Here is a 5116-nt window from a genome sequence, read left to right as displayed (position 1 = left end):
TGTCCAGAAAAGTTCCTTCTGCTAAAGTGAGATAGACTATGTTTCCATTGCTTGTATTTCAAGAATCTGGCGGCTACACCTCTGTGCCTCATCCATATCTCAATGACAAAGTGCGGGAATTTTCTTTTAATGAGGTTTATGTTTTCTACATTTGTCTCCATTACTTGCTTGTTTTGTGAGCTTGGGCAAATCCCCTTCACCTGTTTGAGTTTCCGTTTCTTCTTCTGTACAATGAGGGGTGGGAGTGGGGCTCTCCCGATGAGTGTGAGGATTCAATGCCATCGTATCGGGAAAGGGCCTTGCTCGGTGTCAAGCCCACAATTGACCCTCAGTGACAACTGATTAATTAATTCTATATCAGTGACAGTCTTTTCATTTGAAATCACTGGAGAAAACAAAGCCTGCAAGTTGGTCAAGAAAGCATCCTTGTGAGAAATTTGCTTACAGGGTTATTGACTGAAAAGTCATCTTATCTCTCTTTGGCCTTTGAATTTCTCTCAGAAAAACGTGCAATTATTAGAAGAGGTAAGATGACAGAAGGAATGGAAGGTGGCAGAACACTCTCTTGGGCCAAGCAGTGAGGAGAGGGAGCCAGGGTCATGATGGGGGTGGGGGGAGATAGGAGCTGGGGCAGAGATGGCTGGGTTTCTTGATGCTTCTGTGGGAGAGAGGGGAGAGGAGGAAGCAGAAGAGGTGGGGGGAGTGAGAGAAGAAGCAGAGAGGTGGGGAGGGGAGGCTCGTGAGAGGGGGAGAGAGAGGGAGGGGAGGGAAGAGCGGTGATAAAGATTCTGACTGCCCTTTTTGTCCCTCCTCCTTTCTATTCTATATCTGAATAGCACCCTCCCCAAATAATGCCCCTGCCCCCACCTCTGTGTTTCACTCTGGCAGCACACATCAGATGGGTCAGGATTTCCTCTTCTTGAGCTGCCGCCTTGGGGAGAGGGCTCTCCCACTTATTTCTTTCCCTCTGATGCTTCCCCCTTTCCTAGATAGGGGCAACTCGAGAGTGCATAGAACAAGGGCAAATGTGGTTTCATTATGGAGTCTCTCGGGTACCAGCTGGTGTCTTTGGGCAAATTACAAACCTCTCTGCTCCTCTCACTATGCAATGTGCATAATGCAAGTAGATGATGCTACCTGCCTTGCAGGAGTTCCTGTATGTGAGGTGCCCAGCACCCCAGCACGAGGGAGTGACAGGGCCACAGGGTGTGTGTGTAAGCGATGGCTGCAGCCTGTCGCAGATTCACACAGTTGGTGGAGGAACCTCACTGCAGCCCAGGAGCCTCTCAGTTGTCAAAGGAGGCAAAACCAACTCAGGGCTACAGAGCCTGGTTACATAAGCCCGCCAGACCCAGGGATGGGTTATTTGTGATATTCTTAAATCTGTCCCACGTTTGCCTAGATTCTGTTCTTGACATTTTAACGTCTCTCTTCATCAAGTCTGCTCTGCCTGGATACTTTCCCTCCAGGCAAGAAAACAGGGAAGGAAAAGAAGGAACCCCTACTTTGGGCCGGGGATAATGTTAGAGGCTCTCTGTACATTATTTCCCCTAATCCTTCTCATGGCCATTGAGGCTCATAGTATTATTGTATTTTGTTATAGGTGAAAACACTGAGGTTTAGTAAAGTTAAGTGACTTGCCTGACATCATGTGATCAGCAGAACTAGGGTTGGAAACCACAGCTGCCTGACCACGTCTAGATCATGGCCTCTCTCTCTCTCTCTCTCTCTCTCTCTCTCTCTCTCTCTCTCTCTCTCTCTCTCTCTCTCTCTCAGCTCAATGAGCTTTTCACTGCCCTAGCAGCACCTCTAGACTTTCACATTCTTTCTGACACAGAAATCATATAATTCTGTGATATCTGGACTTTTGCAGACTCTAAAGCAACTTCCTTCTTCATACCATTTACTCCCACTATATCTCATTTTCCTGGAAGGTACACTGACCACGTATATTAATAGTAATATGAATAATGGTGACAAATCGAACAGGCCAGTAAGAAACTTTGCAGGCATGTAGGGCTGTGGGTACGGCACTTCCTGCGTATGACCAAGCGATGGCTGCAGAACCCAGCGGGGAGCAGCCTTAACCTTAATCCCAGACCTAGCTAATGCCTACCAGCAAGTAGCTGTTCCTGGAAACCCAGCAACCAGTTGCTGAGACAGTGATTTCAGATTTTATCAGAGACCTGTGGGGAGAATTGGTGAGGGGAAAATAAAGTTGAGACGCTTTGGGAAGACCAAGAATGACAAAGAACTATTTGAAGTCTACCATTCAAAAGGGACAAAGGGAAGCAGTTCTCAGACAGAAGACCCCAGGGCAGGGGCTCAGCTCCTCCATCTGCTCCTCACAGGCCTCTCCAACTTGCATGTAGATTCCAAAAGGCAACATCTGGGGAGGGTTGAACCCTCATGGGACTGTGCATATTTTGTGGAAATTAATGTGTTTAATTTTGGCATTCCAGCGCTCCGTGCCAAAGTTTTCATCAGGTTCTGGATCAGTGAGAAAAACGTGAGTTTTTCATAAAGCTAAATGTACTCATTTTCAATAGTATTATCCTTTTTTTCCCTGAGATTATATCTTTCCTGGTATTAAAACATCCTTTTACCTATGAAACGATGGTGATAGTCGGCTATAGTAGATTTCTTCAGCTGCTATACTTGGCAGGATATAAAGCTGGCAAGTCTATGTTACATCCTCCAATTTTCTCTTTAAAATTTTTGCTGAACTACCAAATCCTAAAGTCTGAAGACCACTGGGTTGTACCTTGTCAATTATCATTTGTATCAACTCTCTGCTCAATCGTGGGGCAATTTTTTTCTGCTTAGTGCAGACAGTCTTTGAAATTCAAATACCCTCAACCCTGTGCTTAAATTTAATAGCCTCTTTTGGGTCTGCAAGGTAACAGGTATTATACTCCACGTACTCCATAAATTTGGGGAAGGAGATATTTCTTTTATAAGATTATGTTCCTTTGCTTTTCTGTATCTGTTCCCAGGACTTGGCTGGGGGAGTGTTCAGTCCTATAAAAAGACCCCATCGACGGGAATGCAGTGGTGGGAGTGAAGGGAAGGGTGGAAGGAACCGGTGATGAGTCCTCAGGTATCCTGAGACAGTTTAGACAGAGCAAAAGTTCAAATCATAGGTAAGAGGCTGCCGGGTCCCTAGGCCTGGGAAGGTCAATGACTAAAATCAAGGTCAAATGGCCAGGTGGAGGGAACACCCACCCATGTTGGCGAGATCAACAGTGTTAGATGCTATGAGAATCGATTAGAGAATATGGTGGAGAATACGGGGTTCAAGGAGTTCCCAACTGTCGTGCTCAAGTTAGGGTTGGAGCTTCATCATGACTTGGAGGGTGGTGCAAGGCGAGAAGCCTGGACGCAGAGACTGTACGTGTCTCTGGAGCCGGGGTTAGGGCCTATGTGTGAGGAACACTGCCATGGTAGGCAAAGCAGGAGACGGCACAAAATTGGTGATGCTTGCATCGTCACAGCCACTATTAGTGACGCAGAATAAAAGACCTACTTTATTCATCCTGCTGAGAGAATTTTGCTGGGGAACAAACTTCAGCCTCTCTTCTCATGCTCTACTTTTTCTTCCCACCCTACGAATGCACCCACCAGGGAAGAGGAGGTGTAATGTGATAGGTCAAGATCTGGACTCTCGTGGGAACATGAAAGAGCGGGCAAGCGGCACCCTGGTGCCCCATCAACCTCAGGTACTTCCTGCGTCCTCGTGGACACACCAGGCAGGCCCCTCTGTCTGTGTTTCACGGGGACACAGTAAGCAGACAAGGCGGGCTGCAAAGATCAGTGCTGGCGTTGTCCTCTGGACCCCAAATTGGGTAGACAAGTTAGGCCTACTTTCAGATTCAGGGGGAGGAAATAAGAAGTCATGTTAGACCTCCAGGCTTCAGCCATGATCGCCAACTCACTTATACCAGAAATATCTGCATTGGGGTTACTGAGTACTGGCTCAGATGTTAATAAAATAATTTCTTGGTTTCCATTCTGCTCATGTCTCATGGCTTTAAATACCAGCTATATGCTGATGATTCCTGAACCCCTCTCTGACCTCTGTACTGTACATCTGACAGTCTACTTGGCATCTCCTTAGGCATCTGATGGGCATGTCACATGTCACATGGCCCAAAAGGAAACGCTGATCTTTTCTTTCCAAACCTGATTTCCTGCACTTGGTCCTGTCTCAGTTAATGGAAAGTCCATTCTTCCAGTTTCCCAGGCTAAATCCCTTAGTATCGTTCATGACTTTTCTCCTTTTCTCTCAGTCTACATTCAACCAGCTGGCAAATTCTGTCTGCTCTGCAGCTAAAATGCAGCCAGAGTCCAACCACATCCCTCTCTCTCTCCTACCCGGCCCTGGTCTGGGCCATGGTCATCCCTTGTGTCATGGGTCATCCAGGAGCCTCCTTACTCCTCGTCTGTCTGCTATTCTTGCTTTCACCCTTGCTCCTGCTCCCTACCCAACGGGCCACTCCTGAACAGAGTAATTCATGAACACAGAGATCAGGCCATGTCACCAACATGTACCAAGCCCTTAATACCCCTTAATGACTCTCTCTCTCTCTCTCTCTCTCTCTCTCTCTCTCTCTCTCTCACACACACACACACACACACACACACACACATCTTCCTATAACTTATGAGACCCAACACAATCTGGCTCCTCTTACTTCTTCTTCTGATTTTACCTTTTACAACTTTCTTTTTCATTTTCTCATACATTGGCTTCCTGACTAGACCTTGGATGGGCCTGCCAGGTTCCTATCTCAAGGCTTTGCACTTGCTGTTGTCTTTTTTCCGGAATGCTCTTCTCCCAGACACCCGGTAGCAAGCTCCCTCACTTCCCCCAAGTCTTTTCTCAGTGAGGCCTTTCTAATGGCCTTATCTGAAATTTTAATCCCTTAACATATTATATTTCCCTTTCCTGCTTTAATGTTTTTTCCTCTCTGGTAGTTATCGCCACCTAATATTTTTATACATTTTTTATTTATTGTCTTGGGTATTACCTCTCTCTCCAACAGGAATATAAATGCCATGAAGAATCTTATCTATTTTGTTCCCTGGTCCTTTGAATAGTTATGGCACATAGTAG

This window comes from Rhinolophus sinicus, chromosome 12 (genome assembly GCF_057876585.1).
Source record: "Rhinolophus sinicus isolate RSI-liver-muscle chromosome 12, RSI-T2T, whole genome shotgun sequence".
NCBI classification, from domain to species: domain Eukaryota; kingdom Metazoa; phylum Chordata; class Mammalia; order Chiroptera; family Rhinolophidae; genus Rhinolophus; species Rhinolophus sinicus.
Note: the sequence above shows the minus strand (reverse complement) of the source record.